Below are 18,878 nucleotides of genomic sequence, written 5' to 3'. Positions count from 1 at the left end.
CAGGGGGAGTGGCAGGCAAAGGGAGAAGGAGAAGCAGGCTCCCCACTGAGCAGGAGCTCCATCCCAGGACCCCAGGGTCATGGCCTTAACCGACTGAGCCATATGGGCACCCCTATAAGTACTTTCTGACAAGTTATTCAGTATATATTCTCAAGTGAGGAAAAGAACAATGAAAAAAAAACTAATATTAATTCATGTAAAGAAATGATTCGAAGGATACACACCAAGACATTAACAGTCACTATTTTAGAATAGTAGTAGTATTTTCAAATTTTCCACAATAAGCATATGTTGCTCTTATAAGATAACACTAACATTTACTTTTAGTTTTTAAAAATGTGTTTGTAATTTTCCTCTAGTAGTTCAGAAACAGGTTTAGATACCATGAAAGCAAAGGAAAAGGAAAATATCAGGGTAGAGAATTTATATCAAACAACGCACATCCTTTGTATATTCCTGCCATGAATGAGTTGACTATCTTTGGTATATCTTATCATTCTACCCTAGAAATGAACCTGAAGATCAGAATTTAAGTCAGACTTTTTTCATTTGGGAGATGACTCCAAGAAACATGGGCAGCAGAAAGGCAGAATAAGAAAGAAAAGAGAAGGAAGCTATTAAATGTGCCTTATCATGCAGAATACTGCTGTGGGCAACTGGGTTCAATCCCCAGAGGAATTCTGGGAAACTGTGTAGAAGGTACCTCAGAATGGCCCCTCATCATGCAGGTGAGTTTGCTGTGATTTTAGTCACCAACTCCCTCAGTCACTGTTTGAGAGCTACTTGTGAGAGAGAGGGAAGACAGCTAACTTTCCAGCATGGCTAGCCTCCCCTGCCTACGGGTAAACCAGGCAGACCAAAAAACCCTCAGGTGAAGAGTCACAGATGTCCACACCTAGAAGCCTAGGTTCTAGCTGCATGTTCACTGCCCAACTTCAGGAAACACCCTTACTGACACACTTGTGTAAAAATCCTAACATCTAGAGGTCTTATCCTTTCTAATACTGACTGAGTGACCACCCCCCACCCCCATCCACTGAATGTCCACATAGTAATACGAAGATATAACATGAAGGAGTAAGTAGGGTGTGATGATAAAAAGAGGGAGAGGATTAAGAAGATTGCAGTTTGTGTCAGCTGCTCTTTGCTGAACACTGTGTTAGATGTTGTGGAAACAGAAAAGAAGTATAACTTATAAATTCTGGTCCACAGAGCTTACAATAAAATGGAATATGTATATACATGTGAAACTTAAAAGTGATAATAAAGGATGTATATAGTTCAGTGTCTGTGCCAGTGATACAGATAACATGCTGAGGAGAGAGGCATTTCCATATTTAAAAGTAGGTCATACACTGAATCATAGCCCAGACCAGAGGATTATATTACAATTGAGAGTGACAGCACTCTAGGTGATAAGCCCAGCATGAACAAAAATGTAATAGCAGGTGTGCTGAATATCTTCCAGTTATCTCTAACCTGCTTTGTGCCAGAAATGCTGATGTTTATGAACAAAATTAACAGATTTCCTTTTCCTCTGGCTTCAGCAGCTGCCTTTGGCGGGGGCTGCCACTTGAGGTCAGAGAGAAGGAGAGAAAGGTTGGAGAAAAGTTCTATCCCAACTTCCCTCTCTCGGGTTCACCGCAAGTTAGCTGCTTTCCTTTAGGAAGTCTTTATTATAGTCAGGAGGCTCTCTACTCATAGCTTTCTCTCCTCTCCACCTTCTAGTAACTACTCTCTCTCTCTCTCTCTTTTTTTTTTTATAGGTTTGTGTGTGTGTGTGTGTGTGTGTGTGTGTGTGTTTAAAGATTTTATTTATTTATTTGACAGAGATCACAAGTAGGCAGAGAGGCAGGCAAAGAGAGGAGGAAGCAGGCTCCCCACGGAGCGGAGAGCCTAATGCAGGGGTCGATCCCAGGACCCCAGGATCACGACCTGAGTGGAAGACAGAGGCTTTACCCACTGAGCCACCCAGGCACCCCTAGTAACTACTCTCTTACTAGCTCAGGAATATTGCACTGTTCCTAGGAGGTTTTCCTAGAACCTATCTATATACCTTTATTAAATTCTCAAATTGCTCCTCAAATGTACTGCGGGTTTTCTGTCATCTGTCTAATTAAAAGGATGGAAAGGGGCTCCCTTGAGAAAAGAGTGAAATATTTGGCAGAGTTTGAGGAAAGAGTTCATGTCGTGAAGTAGAGGCAGGTAAGACAGACATTTTCTTTTTAATTTGTTTTCCAAAGAAAAATGACACTACAGATTTGAGGACAATATTCTGAGTGAAGTGTAAACGTTCTTGACTGACGTGTAAATGGCTGCTTGCCAATGAGCACGAGTTACATGTTCTCTATTCTGAGCCCTCTTTGGCCTCATCTGTTTTTTGCTCAACGGTTGTGAGCATAAAGGAACTCTTTCTGTGGGTACCTCAGCCAGGTAGGTACACATCCAATTACCCTCTGGTCTTCTATGATCCAAGCTTCAGCTGATGATAAAAGTAGCAGCTGAAACCTTCCAAATAGGCTGAACAGCACGCTATTCTATTCTAGTAATCCAGATTGCCTCTGAGGAAATTGGCTGAAACTTTCACTTTTGATTCTGCTTCCTTAAAAAATAAATGAACTTATAACAATTTTTCTTGTTCAGTGTTGACTTATAAACTCCCAAAGAGAATCAACTACAAAGAGGATCTGTCAACATGGGGGGGCTGGGAGGGTAGGAAAAGGATAAATGAAACAAGATGGGATCGGGAGGGAGACAAACCATAAGAGACTCTTAATCTCACAAAACAAACAGCGTTGCCAGGGGGAAGGGGGTAGGGAGAGGGTGGTTGGGTTATGGATATTGGGGAAGGTATGTACTATGGTGAGTGCTGTGAAGTGTAAGCCTGGCAATTCACAGACCTGTACCCCTGGGGCTAATAATACATTATATGTTAATAAAAATTAAAAAAAAAGAGTATCTGAAATTTGAGCTACCTTCTGGATCATCTGTGTAAGGATAATGGGTGCATGAGTTCTAGATGATGGCTACACCACAGCCAGCAAGTCCTTCGGGGAAAGAGTTACAACATCTTCAAAAGGTTACAATGAGATAATCTCAGAGTGTGGACTTAAAGTTTCTATGAAAAATGGTCAAGGCCTAGTGAAGTAAATTCACATACTCTGTCTGATTACTCAACCTTGGTTTATCATTTTTAATCAGTGGTTTTCATCTGCTGATCTCTTCTTGGCTCCTGACTATTGTACCATCTTTCTCTGCTGACCCAGTGAAAAAGCAGTTCTAAGTTGCTAATTAATAAGGAAAGAAAGCCTGCAGGCCTGGGCAGGCCACTGTGCCAGTTCCAAAATTTGGAAGCAGCCACATTTTGTTTATCAGAGAGAGATATTATTCCTTTTACAACTGGAAATTCTTACCCCTCAAGGCCTGTAGTGAGATTGTTTTGGTGGTCTGATGGTCATCAGGGACTCAGGCTCCTTCTGTTCTTTTTTCTTTCTTTCTTTCTTTTTTTTTTTTAAGAAAAAAAAATTTATTTATTTATTTGACAGACAGAGATCACAAGTGGCCAGAGAGGCAGGCAGAGAGAAAGAGGTGGAAACGGGCTCCCTGCCGAGCAGAGAGCCCAACACGGGGCTCGATCCCCGGACCCCGGGATCACGACCTCAGCCGAAGGCAGAGGCCTTAACCCACTGAGCCACCCAGGCGCCCCCTGTTTTTTTTTTACCATCTTATACATGACTCAAATAACCTCTTGGTCCAAGATGGCTGCTAAAACTCAAGCCATTGCTTCCAGGAAGAGAGAAGGATGAGAGGATCCTCCCAGCTGAATCAATTCTCCCTTTAAGCAGCCATCCCCAAAATTCCGCAACACTCGTACTTGTATCTAATGAATAGAACTTACTCTGTCAGAGAGGCTGAAAGATAATTTGTTAGCTAGGTTCATAGCCATCCCTCAAAAAACCCGGGGTTCTCTTATTCACAAAGAAAGCAAGAAGATACAGTTTAAGCACCTAACAGTATATGCCATGCTGCATTTAATTTAAATAAACTAATATTTCAAAAAATAAACTTTTAAGAGATAGACTCCATTATGACACTGAAGATGTTATCAGAAATCTAATGTAGTGCAGATCTGTATCTTTAATGAAATAAGTACTTCTCTTTTTTTAAATTTATCTTTTAAAAAAATGTTGTTTATTTATTTGACAGAGAGAGAAGTGGGGGAGTGGCAGGGAGGGAGAAACGGGCTCCCTACTGAGCAAAGAACCCAACGCGAAGCTCAATCCTAGGACCTCAGGATCCTGACCTAAGCAGGATCATGGCCTGAGCCAAAGGCGGATGCTTAACCAATTAAACCCCTGGGTGCCCCTAAATTTATTTTTTATTTATCTTTTAAGTAATCTCTACACCCAACATGGGGCTTGAACTCATGACCCCAAGATCAAGAGTTGCACATTCTTCTGCTTGAGCCAGGCGGGTACCCCAAAACAAGTGTTTTTCATATTTGTTTCACTGTGTCAGTTTCTACCATGTATATGGATACAATTTTGCTCAGAAGTGTATTGCAATTATTTCAAACGTAGATGTTGGAAGACAGAGTTTCTCTAAATGTATTTTCTGATGACTAAAGTCACAATACTTAGAGAGTCAGGTAGGGATGGAGGCAAATTGCTCTCATCCTGTCCCTTCCCTTTTTGCTCTGAAGAGAATTCCACAGCTCCCCACACATGCAGCTTGAGAGTTGAACCGTGTGTAGGCAAGTTCACAGGAAATGGAAAGTGATTTGACCTGGGCAGGATTGAGTAGCAAAAGTGAAATGTTAGAAATGGGGAAAACCCAGGTTAAATTATAAATTGTAAAAACTCGCAAACATAAGTAATTTGAACTTAATGCACAAATTGAACTAGCAGTGGTCATACCAAGGATGCTTTCTATTTTAACTCCATCCACTGACCTGCCCCCAAAATACTTATCACTCTAAACAAGAACTGTATATCAACTGTGTAAATATATCCTCAAGTAATGTTCTGTAGCCCAGAGCTGCACCCACGCTCCTTCTACTCATTTTTTTTCTTATGTCAAATTCTGTCTTTTAGAGATATTCTGAAGCCACCAGTGGGAATTAGCTATTGTCCTTCAGGAAGCAGAGTTGTATAGTTGTGACAGGATCTTAGAGCCTACAAACTATAAATATTTACTATTTAGCCCTTTACAGAAAATATTTGTTCTTTATTGCACAAAGTTTATGTATATTCATTTATTGCCTGAGTGCTTATTAAACAGTTACTATATATCAAGTACTAGGCTCCTACTTTCTATTTAAGAGTCTTTCAGATAAATGAAAGAGGTAGATAACTAATTAAAATGCTCACTGATAAGTGTTACATTTGGGGCAAAAATAGGTTGAAGTGTGAGCATAACTGTATGGAACTAACCCAGAATTGAGGAGAGGGCACCATAACCAGGGAAGACTTCCTCATGAAAATAGTATCTAAGTTAATATTGAATGATGATTGGGTGGTAGTCAGGCAAAGAGGGAGCAGGCACAGCAATTACAAAGGCCCAGAGAAAATTAGGGAAATGCAAGTATTTTAGAGACCACAATGGAAAAAGGTTAGCAAAGGTTTAGAGATAGTTACATCAGATTATTGGTAAGAGTAATGGATATTAGAATGGTCTTAAATTAACTAAAATAGTTATAAGCTGGGCCACTGGACAAAAGCCAGAAAATGCAGGCGTCTGGTGTGTTGTGGGGCAGAGGCAGGAAGTGATGGTTGTGAAAGGGAAGCTGAAGCACTACAGTAAATTTGGGTCATGGAAGAGGGTGATAAGATATGGGTCGAGGCGTTGCAGGAAAGTACAAGCCAGGGACTCTCTCTGACTTGGACCAGGAGAAGTGGTCTTGCTAGTAGTACTCAGGGTCTTTAAGGATGTTCTCATGTTCTGGCCGTCTCTAGGAACCTGCCCTCTGGTTGCAAAGCTGTGCCTCCATTGCAAATGAAGATAAAAATTGTCCTCTTCATTAATCTTCCCAAATCCCTCTGTAGGCCTGGAGCTGAAATTCTTTTGGAGATTATAAAGCCTTTTATTTCAGGATTAGAGATAAAGGTGCCTTCTATTTTAGCTTAAAATGCAAATGTCCATTAAAGTTAAAATACTGTGATTGATTCAGACCAAAGTACATCAGACAATGAGTCAACAGATATCAGACCTTTTCCAGTTCTAATTTACAGGACTTTGTGGGATTTAGGGAAGGGAAATCTTCACTTATTAAGGCAAGTGCTGTTTATTCTCAAAAGGAGCTAGAGAGGAATCAGTAAAAGCTAAGAAAATATTCTTTGTCAGATGTAGGAAATATGTGTCCTGTTCTTTCAGTTGAGGTTAGGGAGGAAACAATTTTCCTTGCCCCTCCTAGGATTCCTGGCTGGGTCTAAAGATGAAACTGACCTGAAGAAGTGACCAGAGCAGGAAGCTTTGTACCTTTTAGACAAAGAAGTAATACATTTCTGACAAATTGACAAGACAAAGGGATTTGGGTGGGGGGTACTAAATAGTGAAGTAACTAGGAAGATAAGGGTAAGTTTAACAAGTTTTGTTTACATAGGCTTCTTGGCCTTAAATTCCATTCCTGGTGATGAAAATGTCTTCCTTTGGGGCATCTGAGTGGCTCGGTGGGTTAAAGCCTCTGCCTTAGGCTCAGGCTCAGGTCGTGATCCCAGGGTCCTGGGATGGAACCCAGCATCTGGCTGTCTGCTCAGTGGGATGCCTGCTTCTCCCCTCCCCACCCCGCTTCCCTGCCTAGTTGTGATCTCTGTCTGTCAAATAAATAAGTGAAATCTTAAAAAAAAAAAAGAAAGAAAGAAAGAAAGAAAGAAAGAAAGAAAGAAAGAAAGAAAGAAAAAATGTCTTCTTTCTCCTGGTGCAGGGAGGGCTCTTTTTACATGGCAATTTCTTTTTTTGTTTTGTTTTCTTAGATTTTATTTGTCAGATATAGAGCACACAAGCAGGGGGAGAAATAGGAATTTCTATAATAGAAATAGAAATAGGCAGAGGGAGAAGGTGTCCCTACATGGCTGTCTTGTGAATGTTTCAGGTGAGAAAGGTGAGAGGGTGAGCTGCAGAGAGACCTTCTTGCTTCTGCCATTTTTTTCAAATTCCTTCAGCTTTATTCAATACGCCAACATGCTATATATGGGGGTAGCATGTCCTGAACCCCATAAAAGGTATATCTTGTTTTGTGAGATTCTTTTTTTTTTTTTAATAATTGAGAGCATTTTGGGGGATATATTACTTTCTGGAGAAGGACTCTTTCCCCCTACCCCTAGTTTTTTGACATTTGTTTTGAAAATTTCATTTAATTTTCAGGGTTTTTTTTTTTTTTTTTTTTTTTTTGGCGTGATTCTTCTCTCCCAACAAAAAGTTCTAGATTGGTGTACCTTGTATGCTCCCCACTTCCCTTGTCACTTTATGCATACCTTTTCATTTGTTAGTTTTCTGCCTCCTCACTAGAGTGCTGGGACTGTTAGTTTTGTTCACTGTGTTATTTCCCATTTCCCAACTCAGTGTCTAGCTCACAGTTAAATGTTCAGTAAATTTTCTTGAATAAATAAATGGTAAGAGTATTGAAATTTTGTTTATATTTCTTTGATGTAGTTGGTAATTACAAGTAACCAATTGCTTTGTATATGTCAGTAATAAGATAAAAAGCCACTCTGTACTATAAGCATTTTTTATTTCATTTTAATTTTTTTAAAGTAAACTCTAGGCCCAACATGGCGCTTGAACTCATGACCCTGGGATCAAGACTCATATGCTCTACCAACTGAGCCACCCAGGCACCCCTATACAGCATTTTTTAGGAGACACCGCACACCTGATTAAAAAGAAAAGTTCATATTATATAAAAAATTCTATTAGATGAAATCTTGCCATTTGCGACGACGTGGATGGAACTAGAGGGTATTATGCTTAGCGAAATAAGTCAATTGGAGAAAGACAACTATCATATGATCTCCCAGATACGAGGAAGGGGAGATGCAACATGGGGGGTTTGGGGGGTAGGAAAAGAATAAATGAAACAAGATGGGATTGGGAGGGAGACAAACCATAAGAGACTCTTAATCTCACAAAACAAACTGAGGGTTGCCGGGGAGTGGGGTAGGGAGAGGGTGGTGGGGTTATGGGCATTGGGGAGGGTATGTACTATGGTGAGTGCAGTGAAGTGTGTAAACCTGGCAATCCACCCCCGTGGCTAATAATACATTATATGTTAATTAAAAAAATTCTATTAGAACATTGTTTTATTAAATATATATTGTATTGTATCATGCTTCCAGACAAATTTTATGAGTATGTGTGTGTGTGTGTATACTTTAAAACTGGTCTTGCTCTATTTTTCTAAGGGCATTGACATTAAATTTGCAAAATACAATGCTCTGAAGAGAAGTATTTCCAAACATTAAGGATTATTTCAATTTATTATGTAAAAAAGGTGATTTTTTAAAGAAATGAAATTTCTAATTAAGTAGTCATTTTGGAGTTTTTACATAAGATGTTATTATTTTTATTTTGTTATTTTTAAAAGATCTTATTTATTTGTCAGAGAGAGAGCATGTGAAAGCATAAGAAAGGAGAGTGGCAGGCAGAGGGAAAAGTAGGCTCTCTGCTGAGCAAGGAGCAGGAGGAGGGACTGGTTCCCAAGACTTGGGATGGTGACCTGAGCTGAAGGCAGAGGCTTAACACTGAGTCACCCAGGCATTCCAAGATGCTACCATTTTTATTTTTTTTTTAAGATTTTATTTATTTATTTGACAGACAGAGATCGCAAGCAGGCAGAGAGGCAGGCAGAGAGGGGGTGGGGGAAGCAGGCTCCCCACTGAGCAGAGAGCCCATTGCAACCCTGAGATCATGACCTGAGAGGAAGGCAGAGGCTTAACCCACGGAGCCACCCAGGCGCCCCAGATGCTACCATTTTTTAAAAACCTCTTTTTCTAGTAAAATCAATACAAACCTATGTTTAACATTCATAAATGTACCTAGGGTTGGATTTATTCTGAAGGAGATTGCTGGGGTTGTAAAAGCTTGAGATTGTTCTAACAAAAGACACATTAGGAGAACAACATTTAAAAATTTTTTTCTTTGCTCCCTCTTAATCTCCCACCTCCACATTCCACTGACTTTATTGAAAAATTGTTTATTTCAACATTTTTACTAGCAATGGTTTTTAGCAGTGTCTGCTTAGGTCAATTAACTGCTTCCTTAGGTTTGTAAACTGTGCGTCTGTATTTATAAACACGACCGGCTGTGTATATCCTGTGCAGAGCATGTGGGCAAAGTGACAGAGGAATAAAAACGGAAGTCTTCCCCCTCCCCCACCATTTTTAAAAAGAGATATAATCCCAAGGAACACTCAGCGTGTGGGAGGGGGAGTTGATGGATACAAAACGAAACTAAATTCTGTATGACCACTGAAGTGCAGAAACGGAGAACTTCAGAAATATTGATGCGGTATCCTACCCAGAACTGTTTTTGAAGACGTCCCCTAGGCCCTGGTCTACCTTCCCCAGCAGCACCGCACCGCGAGCCCCCCGAGCACTCCCGACGCCCACGAGCGAACGGGGGCGGCGGGGACGTGGGGGCGGCGGGGACGTGGGGGCGGGCCCCCGGAGGAGGTAACCAGAAACCACACCTCCCAGAGTGCAGTGCGCAGCCTCCGGCGCGCGCTCCGCTCGCAGCCCCAGAGGCCGCCGCTGTCGAGGCTGAGCTGTGAGGACGCCGGGCGCCGGCCCGGGCTCTACGGGGCCGCGCAGCAGAGCGCGCGTCCGTGTGGTGCTCGCGCGGGGCTAGTGCGGCGCCGCTGGGTGCTGCGGGAAGGCGCTGGGCTGCGGGAGCCTGTGGCAGGGCAGCCGCAGCCTTGGCGAGGCCGGCAGGAACCGAGCGGAGGGACGAGCCGGGGACCGAGGTAACTGCGCTCATTCCCCGTCGCTGCTCTCTTCCCTTTGTGCGATGCTGTCCGTTCACGCCGAGCCCTCCCTTACCCCAGCCCGAAACCCTGACGCCGCCCGGGCTTGCGTCTCCGGCTCGCGGAAACTCCAGCCCTACGAGCAGTAACTAAAACTCCACAGCTGAGAGGGTTTGGGGCCCATTAAACCGCTGCACGTTTTCCGTCGCTCCGGTTGGCGGGGAGGGGGGGGGGGACGGGGTCGCATTTCCCGGAGGAAATCCCCCGCCTCTGGCTCTGTCAGCCGCGTCGGTGGCCCCCTTGGCTCTCTGCTCTCGGTCCTTCGAAGAGGAGAGGGACAGGCAGGTGTTTGGTGGGGTGCAAGGAATCAGCAGGAGCGGTGCGGCCGGCCGGCTTCGGGGCGGGGGGAAGGCGGCCGGCCTGTGGGCGCGCGGCAGGTGGGCTGTCTCCTGGCCCTGCGGCACGGGGACTCGCCGCCCTCCGGGGGCGGGCCTGCCCAGGGGACTTGTCGCGGGTCCGGGACTGGCCGGCCCAAGGGGCTCGCTGCCTGTCGGGGACTTGCCTCTCCGTGGGGCTCGCTGCTGGTCGGAATTGCTGTTGTCCGGGGTTTGCTGCCCGCGCCAGGTGTCCCTTCCGCGGTGGTGGAGACCTTGTCGAAGAGTGCCTCCTGGTGTGACACCAGCAACTGCAGCCCCTTTCAGAAGGCGCAGCCGCTCCACGGAGTTTGTTCTACTGCCCCAGAGCCCGCTGTTTCTTCCTTCCACTCAGTTACGGGCTGAGTTAATTTGCTCGTTTCTTCAGGCAGGGCTATTAGTCTACAGAGTTGGCAGTTTTCTAGCCCCGGGCTTGTCCTTTACTGGATTTGCACCGTCGTAGCGTTTGCACACCTGGGTGTGAAAAGCGTTTTACGTATATTCCCGCTGGGCAGGGTTGAATCAGATGACTTTGATGAAACTGAACCATTCTCAGTATTCCTTTTAATCTGCTGTAATAGCATAACTATTTTTGGCCCTTTATGTTAATGTTACCACTGTGGGTGGTTACCATGTTTGGAAGACACTTTGGGGAAAGCTTCTTGAAAAACCTGGGTTGACACAAGTATGCTATCTACTAGTTGCACTTTTTCGTTTCTATTTGCATTGTTTTCCTTTCTTATAAGTCGATAATTGTTTCATTCTTGCTGTTCTTCATGCTCACTCTATGAGGATACCTTTCTGCCTCTCCCTTGAATCCTGACCCCGGCAGAGGGTCGACTTGGAGTAACAGAGAACCTCTGCTTGGCGGTGGCTTTTTTCATTGGCTCCTGCTTTTCCTCCACCTTCCTACAGGCACGCCCTTTAGTTTGTCAGTCAACTAGACCCGCTTAGACTTTTAGTCCCTTGATATATTGCCATAGCCTTTTAAAATATCAAATAATATGAACATAATATAAAAAGGAGTCTTAAGATAACTATACTCACATGTGCACTTAGTTTCATATTAACATTTAAAACTAATTCTTTTAGCATTTGATAAGATTACTGTTAATGGTTTTTTAAATGATTATATATGCTGTAATAATTGCATGTTCTGTATTCTGGCAGGAAACTTAATTCACAGGGTAATTTTTAGAAAACAATTACTTCCTCATTTGTTAAGAAAATGAGGTGAATTTTGACACATCCGCCCCAGCCCTTTTGCAAAATAGAGTTTATATTTAGGGCAGTTTTAGGTTCACAGCAAAATTGAGTGAAAAGTACAGATTTACTGTATAGGCTCTGCCTCCATATGCCTCCTGCCTTGCTCCATATAGGCACAGCCTCCCCCACCATCAAAATGCCCACATGGAAATGGCACATTTGTTACAATCAATGAGTCTACATTGACGGATCATTATCACCTAAAGTTCATAGTTTACAGTAGGGTACTGTATATACTAGGCATTTAGACAAATGACACTTTAAAAAAAATCAAGAAATTTTAAGAGTTGTAGAGAATGGAAATGAGTATTATTTAAAAAATGTCTTACAAGGAATACTTTGAACATCCTAAAAATTAATTTCAAATAGTTTTCGTGTTTTAAAAAATGGGTGTTTAAACTTTCAGTTTCTTATATTTACATTTTCAGGAGTTATTTATTTTTGTATATTAAGAATTGAAGAGATGAAGGAATGCTTCATAAAATAACAAAATGTCCTTATTTTTCAGTCCTAAAACTCATTAGCTTGACCATTTATTTTTCTGAAAACCATGTTTTATGTTAACCAATGAAGCGAAAGGAAATCAAACATTTTAAATAGACTAATTTTTCTTTATTGATGCCAAGATATATCTACAATAGAATGTGACCCGTTAGGCTTTCTTTCTTTTTTTTTTTTTCTCTTTAATCTGTTTTCTCTCTCTTGAGGGTTTCTTGTGGAAGCATCAGGATATAGTAATGTACTAAGTCAGCTCAGTGCTGGAACTAGACAACTCAATTAGAATCCCAAGTCTCCATTTATTGGCTGTATGACCAGGGCAAGTTATTTTCTGAACCTCCATTTTGTTAGCTGTAAAAGGGAAATAAAAGTATTAATTGTTATAATAATGTGAAATCATTTTATAAACTGTAATACACTGTAATGTTTATTGATATCACTAGTTACATGTTATATTTTAAAAGGCTGCCAGTATATTTTCAGGTGAATACTGCTTAAGTAAATACTATCAAACTTTTTTTTTTTATTAAGGGCTGGTTTTACATGAGACTTCATTGTCTGGTTATGAATGATTTAGTTGGTTCTTATGAATCAGAGGTAAAATTATGAAAGAGAGTCAGAGGTGCTTGAGAAAATTTCTGCTTCATTTGTCTGGTTCTTAACCTAGATGTTAACATGCCTATGGGCGTGTCCGTAGTCTTACAAGAGTCTGAACTCTGTATAACTGTACTTTGTGGGGAGAAGACCCATAGCTTTCAACAGCTTTTCAGAAGGGGTTCGTGGACAACCCCAGCAAAGGTTTTAAGAACTATTAACATAAGTTATTTAGGCAGGATTCTTTTTTTTTTTTTTTTTAGATTTTTATTTATTTATTTGACAGACAGAGATCACAAGTAGGCAGAGAGGCAGGCAGAGAGAGAGAGAGGAGGAAGCAGGCTTCCCGCTGAGCAGAGAGCCCGATGCGGGGCTCGATCCCAGGACCCTGGGATCATGACCTGAGCTGAAGGCAGGGGCTTTAACCCACTGAGCCACCCAGGTGCCCCTAGGCAGGATTCTTTACTAAACATTTTGCAGATTATTATTACTATCTTTAAAGTAGGTTCCACGCCCAGCGTGAAGTTCAACTTAAAAAAACCCCTCAAACTTACAATCCTGAGAGCAAGACCTGAACTGAGATCAAAAGTTGGATATTGGGGCTCCTGGGTGGCTCAGTGGGTTAAAGTCTCTGCCTTCAGCTCAGGTCGTGATCCCAGGGTCCTGGGATCGAGCCCCATGTCGGGCTCTCCGCTCAGCGGGGAGCCCGCTTCCTCCTCTCTCTCTCTCTCTGCCTGCCTCTCTGTCTGCTTGTGATCTCTGTCTGTCAAATAAATAAAATCTTAAAAAAAAAAAAAGTTGGATATTTAGCAGACTGAGCCATCCAGGCATCCTTTGCATATTATTTTTAATATTAGGGGGTTTTTTTTGAACCACCATGAGTGCCTGTTTTTCTTCCAGAACTAGAGGCTGATATTAATGTTATACTATGTTCATATGAACAATAGTTCTGCTGCTTATATATGGAGATGACGCCACTGATTATTGACACCATTATTTTTAAGCAGATAGTGTCCATTCCTCCCTACCTGTCTTGATGGGCAATCGAATACTTGGCAAGGAATGATACCCTAATACAATCTAACATGTTAGAATATTATTTGGAAATGCTAAAAGATAATTTGGTTTCCTTAACCTAAAATTTGAACATTTTTTCTTTTCTCAACAGAACACCAAATGCTAAAGAAAATTAAGTATTTTGTCTTACAAACTAGATAATGATATTTACGTAATGTATTTGTTGTTATATGATATTTCTTCCTATATAGCATAGAGTGTAATGTTTTATTAATTCTTAATTAATGGTTATTTTGACTTTCAGAATTTCTGGTTCAGAAATAAAATTGACAATCTGCTTATGGAGATTAGATTATAATTGTAATTTTAGGACATTGAAGATTAATCTTATATTTGGCCAATGTTAGAGTTAGGTTAGAGTTCTAAGTTTGGGTTCATTCTTGTAAGAGTTTGGAAGTGAGCTACATCAAACTACCCTATGTTTCTTATTAGTATTAGGTTGAACTTTGGGGCTTTACAGTATGAAGCCAGCTTCTCTTCTGGATCAGTTTCCAGTAGCATTCATAGGGCTGGAAGAGTATAAGGTGAATGAGGTAATGCAGCACAAACTTAAGAATAAACCAATGCAGGGGTGCATGGGTGGCTCAGTTGGTTAAGGAACTGCCTTCGGCTCAGGTCATGATCCTGGAGTACTGGGATGGAGTCCCGCATCAGGCTCCCTGCTCAGCAGGGTGTCTGCTTCTCCCTCTGACCTCCTCTCTGATGCTTGCTCTCTCACTCTCTCTCTCAAATAAATAAATAATCTTTAAAAAAAACAGTAAATAAAAAAAAAAAGTAAATCTACGCAGTGGAGTAATGTCTTTTGGTCTTTTTTCTCAAGGTATTTTTTACTTTCCCCTTTAATATCGGTCAGTATTTTCTTTTGTCTTTTTCTTTTTAAAGATTTTATTTTTTTATTTGAGAGAGGGAGCGTGCATGAGAGGGGAGAGGTCAGAGGGAGAAGCAGACCCCTTGCCGAGCAGGGAGCCGGATGTGAGACTCAATCCCAGGATTCCAGGATCATGACCTGAGCCAAAGGCAGTTGCTTACCAACTGAGCCATCCAGGCACCCCTGGTCAGTATTTTCATTCGAACTGCAAAGCTTTTCAAAGCTCAAGTTCCAAAACAATACTTAGGAATTTATGGAATAAAGTAATAGAATTGTGTTTGGCTCTCTAGGTTTGCTTTTTATAAAATTAGTCTGAGCCCTATATAAATCTCATAGATCAATTAGAGGTGAATTGCAGCCAGCATTGAGTAATACTTTATGTGTACAAGATAAATCACTATGCTGCATCTTTAGTTATTTTAATGCTGAATTGCTTAACACTTTAATAATGAAAGTTTGAATTAATTGGACATAATTAAAAAAAGAGGAATCATTTCAGGAAAAATTTTACTTATGGGAAAACTATCATTTTAAGAAGGTCTGTGATTTTATGTGTATTTTCTTACCCTTGAACTTTAAAAAATTAAAAAATGTTTCCTGTATGGAGAGATTATTATTAATACCCTATTTTAGTTCTTAAAAGTCATTTGTATATACCATACAGAGATATAGTTAATGTCATCTTTAGCCTTGTGGCAAGAATTTTGGCTTTGAAGTCAGGCAAGCCTATGTTGAGTCCTGGGCATTGCCACTTAATCACTGGTGACCTTGGGTAGGTTTCTTAGCTTCTCTGAACCTCATTATTTATAGCTGTAAATATAGGAGCAGTACCTGTTCAGGTTGTCTGAGGACTGAAAGAAACAAATGTTAAATATCTAACTCAAATAATAGAAGTTACTTTTATGGTTTATGTGCCAATTTATTAACTCATTTAATTCTTATAAAAATCCTATAAAGTTGGTACTGTTGTTTTCACATTCTTACAGGTGAAGAAATGGAGGCTAATGAAAGGTTAAATAACTTTACCAAGGTCATAGAGCTAGTAAGTAGATAGTAAGCACTCAAAGCTGACTATAGTCATTAAAAAAAAAAAAAATCAAAACAATTGGAAGATAGGGTACTATAGCCAGTCCTCATCTTTTGCTTTAGTGAAAAATGCACCTGAATGTAGATAATTATAAAGCCTATTTTATTTGTTTGCTGGAAAAAATGGAGTACTGTGTTCCTGACCAAGGACTCAGGATCATATAATTTTAAAAAGTGAATTTGTAATAATGTAATATTATGTAATATGTTGTATGTAATATAATGTCATATATTAATGTAAAGTTATTACAAAATTAATAACATTGATTGAATGTTTATTTTATACTACATATAGGGTTAAATACTTTATACATTATTACTTCATTTAAGCTCTAAAAAAAAAAAGCTTTGCTAATTTAAGCGGTCTCTACCCCTGACATGGGACTCAAACTCACAACCCCAAGATCAAGAGTTGCATTTTCTTTCAACTGAGGTAGCCAGGCACCCCCTAATATTAGTTCATTTAAACTTCACAACAACCTTATAAGAAAACTGAGGCTCAGAGTGATTTTAAGTGACTTGTCCAAGGCTAATAGCTAATAGAGAATCCCAAAGCTGTCTGATCCTAAAGTCTTCTGTTAATCACTAGTTTATGTGCCCTGTTAGATATGGCTAACAGATTTCTCTAAAAATCAAGGCAAACAGGGTGCCTGGGTGGCTCAGTCAGATAAGTGTTAGATTCTTGATTTCACCTCAGGTCATGATCTCAGGGTTATGAGATAGAGCCTGCTTGGGGTGCTGTGCTCAGTGGGGAATCTGCCTGAGATTCTCTCTCTTTCCGCCTTTTGCCCTTCCCCACTGCATGAATGCGTGCTCTGTCTCTCTCTCAAATAAATAAATAAATCTTTAAAGGGACCTAGGTGGCTCGGTTGGTTAAGCGTCTGCCTTCAGCTCAGGTCATGATCCCAGAGTCCTGGGATCAAACCCCACACCTGCTTCTCCCTCTCCCTTTGCCCCTCCCCCTGCTCATTCTCTATCTCTGTCTCAAATAAATAAATAAAATATTAATAAATCTTTAAAAAATATATACATAAAATAATAAGATAACAGCTTAAGAGTTTTATTTTTTTTTAAGATTATTTATTTATTTGACAAGAGAGGGAATACAAGCAGGGGGAGTGGGAGAGGGAGAAGCAGGCCCCCACTGAGCAGGAGCCCAATGCAGGTCTTGATCTCAGGACCCTGGGATCATGACCTGAGCCGAAGGCAGACGCTTAGCAACTGAGCCACCTACGCACCCCAGAAATTTTAAACAGAAAAAAAAAGATACTCTTATATTTTAGAAATAAACAGTGATTACCTAAAACTAGGGTTTTATAGGCCAAACTCAGCTTGCTCTCACTTCTGTAAATAAAGTTTTATTGGAACACAGTCACACTTATTTCTTTACATATTGTCTCTGGCTGCTTTCGTACTACTATGGCATAGTTGAGTGGTCATGAAAGAGACTATATGGCCCACAAAGCCTAGAAAGTTTACTGTTTGGCCCTTCACAGGAAAGAATTACTGATCCATGACTTATCAGTCCTGTTCTTTTATGAATGAAGAAACAGATTTGGAGAGATGAGGTAACTTTGCAAAAATGTAACTAGTTAAAATCCAATTATCCCGATACCTAAGTCACTGTTTTATCTGGTATACCATACTACCTCTTTTTATTTTTTAATTTTTATTTTATTTATTTATTTTATTTTATTTTTAAGATTTATTTTATTTTTAAGGTTTATTCTAGAGAGAGAAAGTGGGAGGGGCAGAGGAAGAAGGAGAGAGAATCTCAAGCAGACTCTGCTGAGCGTGGAACCTGTCACTGAGCTCTGTCTCATAATCCTGAGATCATGACTTCAGCCAAAATCGAGTCGGACACTTAACTGACTGTGCCACCCAGGCTAAAACAGGCACTGTAGCGGTAATAACAGTAAATATTTAGTCATTTCCCTTTCATTCTTAGAATTTGAAGAACTTTTCGGAATATACTATATATGCCCCATTCCATAAATTTCTGTGACCCACTTTAAACTTAGGTTTTCTTATTTTCCTCCACTGATTTTTCTGTAATAAATAGAGACTTTTGGAATCATTTCATTAATTGATTCCAAAACAGCAGTTGCTGTTGGAACCATCCTGTGGTTGGAAACCTACCACATATGCATCTTTATAAAATAGAGATCATAAGATCTTGTATCCAGTTTTCTTTCTCCTTACTTTTACATTATTCATGGAATTTTTTAACATTACTCATGGATTTTTTTTTTAAGCATTGAGGTGTTATGATCTGATTTGAATTTGGGAATGATAACTGGCAGCAGTAGGAAGGATGCACTGGTGAGAGAACAGGCTGTTGGGAGGCTATACTCATAGCTGTGAGATGATGGGGCCTGGGACTAAAGTGATATTGCTGGAGAAGCAGGGCCAATAATATGAGAGGAGGAATTGAGGAGGTAGAATGTATGAAACTTTGTTATAGTTGGGTAGAGTGGTATGGGAATTTTGAATACATGGGAGCTTTTACATTCAGTGGAGAGTCTTGATCATCCAGGCTAGTTTGGGTTCTCCCATAATATCCAGCATTACTCTTTACTATTGCCTTTACCACATTATTATTATTATCTGTTTTGTCCCAACTGGATAATTCAGGCTCATTAATTATGGAATTATGTCATGTCTTAATCATCTTTTTTTAGGGGAGACTTATTTTAGATAACCTTTTTTAAAGATTAGATTACTTTGTGTATATATATATTTTTTTAAAGGAAAATAGTAGAGATAGAGAGGTTAAGGTGTTCCAAAATTTCTTCACATTTAGAATCTGATTCTTTCGAAGCAGTTTTTAATCTCAGAGTCATTCGTGTTCTTGTTTTGTTTTTTGTTTTGTTTTCATACAACATAATCTCCTACTGCCCCTAGTGGATAGATGATGCAGGCTTTAAATGTGTTCTGTCATCATTCGTCCAGTTTTGTCACCAGTTTTCCAATTTTGATGCAGGTATTTACTTACTTGATATTTTGTGATACACATTCTTTTTGCCTGTATCCTCATAGCAAAATATAACACCCTCATCTATTGTGGATATCTAACTTTCTGAGTCTTCTGAAGTAGTGCTTCTCTTTGTGGTGAAAG

Source organism: Martes martes, assembly GCF_963455335.1.
Source record: "Martes martes genome assembly, chromosome: 2".
Classification (NCBI taxonomy): domain Eukaryota; kingdom Metazoa; phylum Chordata; class Mammalia; order Carnivora; family Mustelidae; genus Martes; species Martes martes.
Note: the sequence above shows the minus strand (reverse complement) of the source record.